This window comes from Haliaeetus leucocephalus, unplaced genomic scaffold (assembly GCF_000737465.1).
Source record: "Haliaeetus leucocephalus isolate CR32 unplaced genomic scaffold, Haliaeetus_leucocephalus-4.0 Scaffold92, whole genome shotgun sequence".
Lineage (NCBI taxonomy): Eukaryota > Metazoa > Chordata > Aves > Accipitriformes > Accipitridae > Haliaeetus > Haliaeetus leucocephalus.
Genome location: NW_010972528.1, coordinates 2,855,761 through 2,867,972, shown reverse-complemented (window position 1 = coordinate 2,867,972; position 12,212 = coordinate 2,855,761). Strand labels below are relative to the sequence as shown.

The 12,212-nt window shown below is 53.8% G+C and overlaps 1 protein-coding gene across 2 annotated transcripts in view; it reads right to left on the bottom strand.

The window, feature by feature from the left end:
* The window catches only part of LOC104842268 (chromosome unknown open reading frame, human C16orf70), a 35,743-nt gene extending 35,694 nt beyond the window's left edge, over nt 1-49 (bottom strand). For both annotated transcript variants that reach the window (XM_010584500.1, XM_010584508.1), the window contains exon 1: nt 23-49. The gene's annotated coding sequence lies outside the window, so the exon portion shown is untranslated. The remainder of the gene's footprint in view (nt 1-22) is intronic.
* Nucleotides 50-12,212: the final 12,163 nt, after the last annotated feature.

The following is a 12,212-nucleotide window of genomic DNA, read 5'->3' as shown; positions in this document are numbered from 1 at the left end:
GCGCTGCGGGGCTGCGACTCACCTCACTTGCGGCTGCTGAAAAAGTGCTTTGCAGCTGTCGTCAGGCGAGCCCGCGCGTGGGGCGGGGCGGAGAGCAGGGGCGGGGCCAGGGGAGGGGCGGCCCGCCCTCCGGCCGTGGGTGAGGGGGGAAGGTGTCGGCTTGGCGAGGGGGAGACCGAGCGTTCGAGTCCCGCCGCGGGAGGCTCGGGGCTGCCCTGGGGGTGGTGGGCACAGCCCCGCCGCCACCCCCTGCCCTTGTCGCCAGGTGGGCGTCAGAGCTACACCGCCAGGTCTAACTACACCGTGTCACAGCCCGCCACGGTAAACTCAGGATTAAAAAAAACCCAGACAACCCAAACCCAAAGCAACCCATCGTTGCACCCAGTTTTTCCGGTTGAAAGGCCAGGGTGGGGGAAAGAGTTAAGGAGAAATTAGTCAGCAGCACGAGCAAAGCTACTGGAACACGCTCAGGAATGACTCAGTAAGGAAGAAAGTAGGAACGAGGTCACCGTACGCGAACCTGCGTGGCTCAGACCCAGGACACCCCAGCACCCATGCAGCAAGCGAGGGTGACGGAGCTCTCCCAAGGCGCCGAGATGCTGCCACCACGTCGGACACCTCACGGCAGAGCGTCCCCCATTATGACAGCAGAAGCTTCGTCTAAGATGAACGGCACCAGGTCAAGCATTGCCCAGCATAAGCACAGAATTAAAAATAAATGAGAAAAACCAAGGGTACGGACTCCTGCCAGCCTCACGTGAAGTGACAGATCTGTTGGAGTAGGGCTGCACAAGCGATGGAACGTTAAGAGCGTCCGGAGGGTTTGGAAGTGGCTATAACTCCTTCTTCTGGCAGGTCAAGGCTCCAGGAGGGGCAGGGAGTGGGGGGAGATGCGTTTTTCCCATGTTCATTTGAGGGTGGTAGCAGAAAAACCTCTCCTTGGGTCATACCCATCTCCCGTCCCCTCTCCTCTGCTTCATCCCTCGGGGGGGGTGGGAGGGTGCCCGGTCCTGGCTTGACCCCGCCATCCACAAGCTGCCCACGCACCCCATCCCATGCGCCCACCGTGTACCAGTGGAGGTTTGCAGCAGGCCAGCACCATCGCACAGAACATCTCACAGTGGGACAGAAAACACCAATTAAGAAAACCCTTCACCCAGCTAACCTCAGAAATTTGGGGTTCTGATATTTAAAAATAAAAGAGAAAAACAAAATTTCAGCTAGGTTTTCCACTGCATCTCCTTCCCACCAGCAGCCTCACGTTCATGTCAGCTGCTCCACGCGTTCCTTGTGTCACCAGCAACCACACCATCCTCGTAAAGCCCAGAGTGAGCCAGCCTGCTCCAGAGGCTCCGGCTCTCGGGTGGAAAAGGGGTAATTTGCTTTTCCCTCCTGCCTGAGCTGATGCCTGCTGGTGAGCTGCCCACTGCACCGACGTGGCCTTTGCACAGCAAAGCATCGCGTTTGCTTTCTAAAACCCAACGTATGCAAGCTGTGCACACACCGCTTCTGAGCCAGCTGCAAAGAAAAGCTGTCCATTTTAGTTTCAAACAACTCTTTTAACACCAACAGGCATAGTCACACCTCTTTTTCCACAGGCAGACCAAGCCACCACTGGCAGGGGGAATCAAAGCATTAAAAAAGAAATCCCAGTCACATTTGGGAGCAGGACATCGGCCAGGCTCTGCTCAAAACACTGCATTTCTCAGCATCTCTCTTCAGGTCACAGAGCTGTCAAAGCAGGCGAGATTTTAATGTATACAGCCTGGAGCGAGCCCCAGGGAAATTAGCTTTCCCTTGAAGCCAGCTCCACATTACTCTATTTATTATTCATGCCTTGCTTGCTTTTTTTTTTTTTTTTTAAATCCAAGCACGGTGACATCTTAATGTGCTGAAAAGCGCAGAGGTGCTGCCAATTTTTCCCCTTCCTTCCAGCCCTCTGACACGTCTTTATTGGCTCAAAAAGGGAAATTAGCCTTTCGTCTCCGGGGAGCACAGGCTGATCCTTCATCATGAGCCACCCGTGGCACTCCGACTCACCATTTATGTATATATATATATATATATGGTGACATCCATAAGGATGCAGATGTCACCTGAAAGAAGAAATACCTAGCTAAAAATCTTGCACACCCCATTCATTTAATGGGACATCAAGGACACCCCAGCACCCACTTTTAACCAGGCAAGGGTGCACACCCCCCTCAGGTGGGGATGCTGGATGGAAAGCAGGTGGATGCAGATCAGCTGGGCTTTGCAGAAACTCTTCTCTAACTCGCTCCTGTGTTGGGCAATGCCCTTTGAGTGCCCAGCGCTGCAAACTGAGGAATGCAACAAGCTGGGCTTTCAGTAAAAAAAAATTCAGCATCTTTTGAAAAAGAGTGTCGCAAGTACGAGCTGAATTCCCTGTGTAGGTTCAGAGATAGGAAAGCAAGAAGAATAAAGGCCAAATACAACTGAGGGGAAAAAAAGAATCGTGAGCTAATTGATTTCTGGACGCACCTCTACCCTACCATCTGTTTTCCCACATCACCCCAAACGCTAACCTGGGACAGAGGAGGGCTCGGTGCTGCCGCGGCCGGTGCCTGAGCCGCAGCCACCTCCCAGCCCTGCTGCGCTGGGGCTTTGCTCTTTAAAATAATAACCGGTGTATTGAGAGGGGGCTGTCGTCCAGGGACTGTGCCAGCCCTTTCTATGTCTCTGAGCTTAAAATACACCCCTTAAATAACTGGGAGGGCAGAGCAAAGCTGCCGGGGAGCAGGCGAGGGCAGCGGCACTGTACAGCAGACGCGGTGGGTGCTTTCTGGGCAACTGCAGTGAGTCCCCCCAGGGTGAGGAGGGAGGTCCCGGGGCGCAGGCATGGAGTGGCAGTAAATCCCAGCTGGCTGAAAATCCCACCGCAGCATCCTGAAGGAGGGCGAGCGCAGGCACAGCCGGAGACGGAGCACCTCCTCGCAGCCCTGCCCGCCGCCAAGCCGCAGCCCTCTGCCTCCCCGGGCACGGGAGAATACCCCCCATGCACCTAAGGCATCCTCCCTGGATTCCCACAGGGGCTGGTTTCCTTTCAGAGCACAGCTCTTGTTCCATCAGCCAAGACAAGTAAAGGAAAAAAAACCCCAAGTCATTAGAAGGCAGAAAACCCACTCAAGGCTTCGTTTGCATAGATGGCGGTTGCACCACCGAAGGCAAGCAGCTCAAAGGTTGCTTTTAGAGCCACCTGCTCTGAAGGCAACGGGAAGGGGGTTTGCACAGGGGACCATCAGTTCTGCAGGCAGCCTAGAGACCCACTGGGGACACCTCTGTCTCCTCTGGGCACACCTGGGTGCCTGGAGAGGCTGTCCTGGGCAGAGATGCAGCTGCAAGCTGCATTGATTTGTTTGGGGGTTTTTTTGCACAGCTGAGACGGCAGTTGTGAAAATTCCCAGCTGCCCCCAGCACCTATTCTGCTCCTAACTCAGCCAGCACCAGCGAGCTGCCCTGGGACACGGGGACGTTTCTCCTTGTGGACACTTCTGTGCCACAGGTTGCGTTTGGGGGCCAGCAGCAGCTGGTATCTGCGGCGGTGTCGGGGATGGAGCTGCACCGTGTGTCCATGCCAGTGACCAGGCGCTTTCCCCAGCTGGGGCTGGTGAAGGTCATGAGCAGAGACAGATTTGGGCAACTGAAACCAAACACCCCGAGAGTGACTGGAGGGACCCTGCCATGCTCCCCCAGTGACACCACGTGGGATGGCCTTTTCAAGGCAGGTTGGGCAAAGCACTGTCATTTTAGGAGTCTGCAACTCTGACAACCAGGGCAGTAACAGGTAAAAATTGAATTTAAAAAAAAATAAAAAAATCCTTCTGACTCTCCAGATTATGGAGCAATTCCTGGAAAATACCTGAGTCTGGTCCCAGGGGTCAGAAAATGCACGGCTTTATGAAAATAATAATAACTTTTTTTTTTTTTTGAAGACTAGCTCAGTTGTTAATGTTTCAGACCAAAGGAACCACAGCAGGTGCATCCATCAGACACGATCCCTGTTCCCTACTACCAAAGGCTTGTGATGCCATCACATTTTGGTGTGGGATCAGCAGCTGTAGGGAATTACTGGGTTTTTACTCAAGTTTCCTAAATTCCACACATCTGTGGGGAGATGTTAGCAGAGAAGAGCTGGGCTTTGCAATCCAGCCAGTTGAAAGAAAGGGGAAAAAATGCAAAAGCTACCAGGAGAGACTAAAATGCACCAGGGCTTGCAGGGCATGGGGCTGCAGCGGTGCGAAGGGGAAAGCGCTGGCGGCCCACGGCGAAGGTGAGCTGCCCTCTCCCGATGAGATTTAAGAGCAACGCAAATCAAGTCTGGAAGGAAATCTGCCCTGCAGCTGCCCGAAAAAATGCGCTGGAAACACACCCCAAACTCGGCAGTGCTGTTTTGGTCTGGGGAAAGATATTTGCTATAAAGCTCTAAAGTTGCTCTTATATTTGTGGAGGTGCATTTCCTGCTGAAAAGCTTTGGCTTTGCAGTTAGAAACGTTTCCAAACAGCCTTTGCAGCTCCTCTGGCTACAGACCACGGGGGGGCTTTGCTCATGTGCCAGGGGAAGTGCTGGGGGGGGGGACGGGGACGGTATCCCAACTCTTCAGGGGGATTTATCCCACAACCAAGAGCTCTGGGGTGCCCTGGGTCCCACCGAGGTGGGCAGCACCCATGGACCCAGCTCGGGCAGAACGCCGCCGCGCGCTGCGCCCCATCAGTGCCAGGGCGGGGGTCCCCGGCCGGGCAGGGGCTGGCAGCACCGAGCCTGGCCCTTCCCAGGGGAGACCCCTGGCTCCATTTTTCCCTGGCTCAGCGCTTCTCCCTTCCTCGCCTGCACTCAGCACGCCCTGCCGGGATGTTTTCAATCACCCAGAAACGCGCTGGAGCAGCAGCCAAGGTTAACACGGGCAGAATGTGCAGCGTCAGCACCCGCCTGGGGTGCGAGGAGCTGCCCCGCTGCTCTGCCTGCGGATGCTGCAGCCAAGGGGCGGTGGGGCAGAAAGTGCCTTTTTTCAATGGGCTGGTTACCTGCTCATGCAAAATCTGCAGCATGTCGTGAGCCTCATCCAGAGAGCCTCCATGGGCTGGGACTTGAATGTTCTGGGAGAGCATCCTTCTCTTCACCGGCCCCAGGGCGTGCTGGGCTCATGGCCATGCGGCCCATCAAGAATAAAGATTTTCCGGGTGATTCTGTGCTTGGCCAGGGATAGGAAGGCGATGGGCGCCCAGCACGGGCTGGAGAGCATGGCGAGGCTTTGGCACGTGCTTTGCTTAATGAGGACCACGGTGGCCATCGGTATCCCTTCCCACATCCCAGATTTGGGTGCCTGGCAGCTACAAAACCTCCCCTGCATTTTTGCACCATGTCTGGTGTCTGGAAACGGGCAGAAATGGGAGGCTCCCAGCACTCACCCAAAGATGCCAAGACGGTGTGTTAAACAACAACCAAGAAGAGCAGCCGGCATGGCCCCTGCTCCTTGCAGGGCATTTTACAGGGCTGGGTTGAGAGCAGGGGCCGGGGAGGAGGACTGGATGGATGAGGACAAAACATTTCCACGAAGGAAAGGGAGCAGCAGTAAAAGCTGGTGGCAGGAGGGGCTGTTAACCACAAGGCAGCAGCTCCTCTGCATCACCCGAGAGCAACGGCAGCGTTCCCCACTCAATGGCCGGTGTGGTTACGTGCTTTTTGCAGAACTCGTCCCCTCCAGATATATTTAAAAAGCTCTGATTCATGCAGGGCTAAATCTAAATTGGCTTCGGCTTCATTAGAAACAGATGCGCTGGTTTCTCTTTCCTTCTCAGGGCGGTTTAGCCTGGGAGATACTGCCAGGCGTGGGCAGGGTGCGAAGTCCAGATCCCGGCGCTGCCAGGCAGGGAGCCAGAGGTGCGGCAGGACCAGGGGCAGCCAGTGGAGGTGACAGTCATTCGGGCCTTCCCAGACCAGTCAGCACAGAGCCGCTGGCATCGGCAGCTGGTGCAAGGGGACCGTCCTTCCAGTGAGCTGCTGGCCGCTTCATCCTTCCTTCGGCTGCTGCCTAGCGAGGTGCTTGCGGTTTTTAAGCGTGCATCAAAAACTCGTGGGAAAATTCACCCTGGGGCAGAATACGGGGTTTCTGGAAAAAAAACCCCCAAACCCAAACAAAAACATTAAAGCACAGGTTTTATAAAAAACCCTGGAAGATGGGTTTCTACAGAATCCCGCAAAACCCTTATCCCAAGGGCTTACAGAGCCAGGAGTGCTGCGCAGGTGGCAGGGCTTTCACCTGGGCTGTTTCACCTCCTGAGATGTTTCTAAAAGGGATGTTTGAGTGTCAGAGTGGATGATGAGGAAGGGCCATGGGGCAAAGTGCATGAAGAGGGGGGTGGAGGGCACAGCCCCCGACACCAGCCTGCTCCAGCCCCAGCACTCAGGGTTTCATCATTTAACAGGAGATGAGTCAGAGCAGCGGGTTTGGGTGACAGAGCCCTCTCGGAGCCCCTGAAGATCTCCGGCTGCCCGCTTTGTTGCTGACTTCTGGCAAACGAGCAGCGCTGGGGTAACTCGAATCTTACTCATAGGCTGCGACGGATAAAACAAACAAAAGAGATGCTCGTTAAGCCTCGCTCCCAGCCCCCTTTGCAGCCTGGTCACTTTACAGCGGGAAATTACTTGGTCCAACATACGCATCGCTGGAAATTCCTCCCTGTGGCCGAGCTTTGTTAAATGATGTTCAAGAGCAACCCCGGTCCCTGCAGCTCTGGGTTTCGGGGAGCAGCACGTGAAACTGCCCAGGTGCTCGCTCAGGCCGGCAGTGGCCGCATTCCCCATAGCCATAGCTACGTTTCTGGCCCGTATTTGGTTTTTCATGGTTGTGGGACACAAGCCAACTGCCCTGCAGCTCTTTGGGGAGCCGGGAGGAGCATGTGCATCCACCCTACGCTGCCACTGGTGCTGCTTGCAGGGACGTTGCGGTGCAGATCCCCCACTGCTAGCCCAGCCCTGCTAAGAAAGGGTCTTGGGCCCAAAGGATCAGTTTTGTACCCAAGCCAACATCAGTGCTTGCTGCCGCTGTCTCGTGGCATCCAGCCCGCAGGGCAGAAAGCCATAAACCACCAAAAATCCACTTTGCAGGGAGCTGAGCTCCACTTCGTGTGCCACAGCCACAGAGCCACACCGCCGGTCTCTGTGCAAACCCTCCACCTCGGTTGACCGGTGCATCCCCTTCACCAATATTTTCTTTGGAGCAAGAAATTGTTTCAGGGAGGTAGAGGGGCCAGATCCTGCGCTATGTGCCAGGGGGTAAATGCAGCACTCATGGAGTGGGAAACCTCTGCTGGCTGCTGCTCGGTTGAAGCCACCAGCCTGAGCAATGGGGCTACAGCACTAAAACGCAGGGCAGCACATTAAAGGGGTGGCAGATCATCAATACAGTAACAAGGACAGCTTTTCAAAGGGCCCACTATCTGTCACAATTAAAAGTCTCTTACGAACTTATCATAGCTGAGCACAAGCCGAGTTTGCTGGCAAGAGAAGAGGTCCTGCTACGGCCAGTGGCTCCTGGCTGCCATGTGCCATGCCAGAGAGCCGCGAAGGATGGCCAGCATCGCTCCCTGGCCAGAGGAGACCAGCAGGAGCGAGGTTCTTCCCACAGACCCGGCTTTTCCACCTCCTCTCCTTTTCCCTTCGCAGCTGTCTCTCACACTCCTGGAACACAGGGTCTCCTTTCCAGTTTATTCCCTCTTTTGTTCTGGTCCCACTTTGCAGTGTGGTGACCCATGGTCCCACCAGCACATCCTGCCCTGGACACAGAAGCAAAGGACAAGACACCGAGAGGGTTTGAAGGAGCCGGTGGCTAAGGCACCTTGGTGGGGTTGGTGGTTTCAGAGAGTCACGCGCTCCGCCGGCCCACCGACAGCGGGTCCCGGCGGTCGTATGCCCGGCATTCTCTGCAGAGCGGAACCGAAAGCAGAACCAAAAAGAGGATCTGTCCTCTCCTCTGTGTGGGAGCATCCGCCCAGCAGCTCCGGGCCGGGGCCATCGCTGCCAGGAAGGGGCTCGGGGGCTTCTCAGCGGCACCAGCAGCTCTGACCCAAGCGGAAGAAAAGAGCCGGGCAGCTCAGGAGCAGTCTGTGCATGCAATACCACCTACCCCTCCTTTCCCTCCTCGCCCTGGCCCCCAGTCCTCAAATGCAGCCAGAGCAAATGACCTGGAGCTGGAGCACAGCTGGCCCGTGTAGAGGGCTGAGCATCCCCAAATATCCTCCCCTTCTGAGCTGAAGGAGCTGTGGGTGCAGGCTCCTGGCTCTGGGGATGGGCTACCCAGGTGGCATTGGGGAAGGCCACTGAGGAGCAGGATGGTGCTGGGAAGGGGACTGCAGCATCCCACCTCTGGGGCAGGTGTCCCACCACGGTGCTGCCCTGTAGCAGGGGCTGGGGTGCTGCAAAGCACAGGGCTGCTGGGCTCTCGGTGGGGCGGGAGGGGACCTGGCACTCTCTGGGTTGGTGGCACGTCATTCTGGGAAGCGAGATGCTCAGCAGCCTTCCCAGCTCAGAGGTGATGGTTAGTCTGGTGTTTCTGGATGGAGCCACCTGTTTCTTAAGAACTGCCTTCTGATGAGATGAGTTGTTCACCCCCATGGCTTTGTTTGCAATCTAGCAGCAAATCCATGCTCCCCCCGTCAACCTCTCTGCTCTCTTCGAAGCTTAGAGCTCCTGGGGTTTCACCAGGACATCACGCCCTCCGTGCAGCTCCGTGTGCTCAGAAACGGGGGTTGCAGAGAAATAGCTTGCTATGGGAGAGGATTACTGCCGCAGCAGCGGAGATGCAGACCAAGGCCCTTGTTTGGGGGCAGTTTCAACATCAAGACAGGCAGGATTTTAGAAGAGGCATTGGCACGTACTGCAAAAGAAAGCACAATGCACAAAAGAGAAACCCGCAGCCGTACATCAAGCTGCAACCAACCTCTCCTGCCCTGCCACCTTCAGGGGCCGAGAACAGCAGCCTGCTGCACCAAGACTGTATGAAATGGGAACCAGGTATTGCACCGTTAAAATGATCAAGTCAACCGAAGAAGCCAGGAAAGAGCCTTGGCAATTCATTCAACACTTCTGGCCACCGAATGGCCCTGAATGCCCAACCACCCCAGACGAACTTGGGCAGCAAGGAGCCTTCGAGCAGGGACGCTGTCCCCGGCCAGCTGCGTTTGCCTAAGCAGCAGCTCAGCTGTCTGGTGGGAACCAGTTCCCAGGGCGAGCACCGCTCACCTCTCGGGCCAGCCTCCTCCAAGGCTTTATGGTATGATATATGATTACAAACAAGACCCAAATACAGCTCTGCAATGCCGCCGCAGCAGAAGACAGGGACTTGAGATCGTTCTCCAGCTGAAGGCAGGCAAGCCAGAAAGCAGGCTCACGCAGGATGCAGGGGCTTCAGACGCCGGCATCCTTGCTTGTACATGGGGATACCCCTCCTGCTTCTCTCACTAAATCTGTGGAACAAATCCACTAATTGGCACACAGAACTGCTGCACTAATTACAAGCTCTCAGTACCGCATGTCCCTTCTCCCGCTCAAGACTCAAGCCAAGAGCCACAACCATTTTGGGCAACCTAAAGCGAGGGCAGGCACAACCGTGCCCGCTAGACTTGAAGGAAACAGTCGGTGTCAGTAATGCCTGCCCCAGCAGGTCCCCCCTTCCCTCCCACCCACCCCCTTTTTCTCTTCCAACCTGATGGGCTCAGGTACCTGATCACTTCCCTACGGCAAAGCCTTCCCGCCCAACCTCTGCGGTTGAATCCACCTTCGCACAGCTCCTTCCACGAACTGACTGACTTCCCGCCGTGCAGACCTCAGCTCTTCACGTCCGAGATCTCCCCAAGGAGCGTGGCCTGAAGAGCCACGAACTGCATCACTGCTGCAAAGGGCCAAAGCCCTGAAATACCCCCGAAATATCCCCACGCCAGTACCATCACCCCAGCCATGTGCTTTGCTAACAGCGTATTCACATAAGAAGCTATCAAGGCCAAGTGCATCCAGCAGCCAAAAAGTTTTAGTGCTCTTACACTGCTCGTTTCTCTATACCTATAATATATGCTGGGTTTTTGCCCAGTATGAATAGCAAAATCTAAAAAGGTTGGGGGATGCAAGCAGGCAAGACTCATAGGGACAGTCTCTTTCAGCAAACCAGCGGATAACAACTAGAAAAGATGGGAGCTTTCAGGTGCAAACTTTTCTCCAGCTCTAGGTGGTTTTTCTGTTTTCAAGCTAACCCATCACCTGCTATGGGGAAGAGAGAGGACTGCAAAGGGTGGAAGGTGATAAAGCCACCAGTTCCTGTGACAAACAGAATAAACAGCTCGTGGAACAAGGGAGAGCAGAGCACCAAGAAAACCCACGTCCCCCAAGACACCCTTGACAAGTCTAACAGGCTGGAAAACACCGAGTTACTCATCAGAAGAGTTGTGGGGAGCAACAAAGACTTAGCAGAAGTCTCATCAGCTGTGATAAACTGTGGACCAGGCCAAGTAAGAAGCATATGGCTGAGCAAGAAACATTCCCATTTCCCACTTCTTCCCCTCCTGCAGGCCCCCCATTTTTCCACAGCCACCCACTGCAGGGTGATGGCAGAGGCCGAGGCAGCACTCCGCTCTGCTGCGTTACTTTTTTCTCCCCTTGCTCCTGAGCTTTAAGAAATGAGCCCAAGGCAATTCTGGAAATTCACTTATCTCAACCTGTAATTGAGAAAGCTATTTAATAAAGTTACTTAAACCCTGAGCAGCTCCGAGCCATACAGCAGCTGATGAATATGCATGGACTGGGATTTACATTTTGTGGCAGTGTGAAGACAGGATGTCAAGCAAATGAGTTAGGAGAAATGTTGCCTATGCAAATGTTCGCTCTGCTGCAACTTCTCACTGTAATTCTCATCCTTGAAGCCATTTTTGTCATCCTCTTATTTGCATTGGAAATGTACTAACAAAATAATGTAACTTTACAGAAATTGGTCCTCTTTTTATGCAGACAGGATGGATTCCTAAATACATCTGTAATAGAGTGGACTGAACTAATGGTGGACAAAAAAAAAATACAGAAGGCCTGCCAAGATCCTGTCAGGCCATGCAATTTCGGAGTTCTCCAAAACCACATCTCCTTCATTTAACTTCCCAGCCCTTACCTGAACAAGGCTTATTATTAGACAAAACACCATAGATCTGCAAGAATAAAAAAGCCGCTGTTTTCACCCACAGTTTTGTTTTCATAGTTTCCTGCTTTCCAAAGGGGGACCAGGAGCCCAGACCAGGACAGCTGATGGCTGCCATTTCCTTCAGGAGGGACTAGGAAACCCGCTCGTTCAGGTTCTGAAAACTTCAGCAAAATGGACTAAACAGTTAATACCCTGGATTCTCTCAGGTTAGAAAGAGGCTGTGTTAACCGCAAGAGGTTAAAAAAGCAAGCCAGAAGTGACCATACCTCACCTGCTCCAGTTGAGCTCCAGGTCACCAACAACCTTCCCCATTCCAATAAGCTCCAGCGTTTCCAGTGGTCTTTCACTGCCAAATTGAACACAGCCATTCTCAAGTCATGGTAATTGAGGGGAAGGACTGTAATGTTTCAAAAATCCTCTTCTGCTGCAGGTGCCTCATGAAGGAAGCTTTTCAGATTCCCTGCGCTATTCATGCACCTGAGAGGCAAAGTCGGTGTAAGAGGAGTCGGGGGACAAAGTGCCCCTGTCCTTCGGATGCCTCCACTCAAGAAAAGGCTTTACAAAGAAGGTACTCATCCACTTGTGATACACCCTGGGCAGAAAAGTGAATCATTCCATGAACCTGCAGGTAAACCAGTGAGTTATGGAATGGCTTTACTAACTGCTCTTTAAAGATGCCATTGAAAATGAGCAGCTTTGATGGCAGAGCCTGCAGTAGCTAACAAAGACACTGTTTGCTGTCAGGAACTCACACTAACACAATTTGTCATTCGTGTCTGTTTTAAAAGCCACCTCTCTTCCAAATTAGAGTATCTTAGGAAGAACCACAGGTCACAGTCAATGCCATTTTTATTAGGGGCACTCCGATCTGTTTACAGTCAGATTTTTGAAGTATGAAATAAGGTTTACTATGTCCCTTTGCATGTAAGCACTTCCAAAAGCAGAGTGCAGGTCTCAAGTTACTAAGAAAGCAATCCTCTACATGATTTTGGTACATACCATTGTCATTCAATG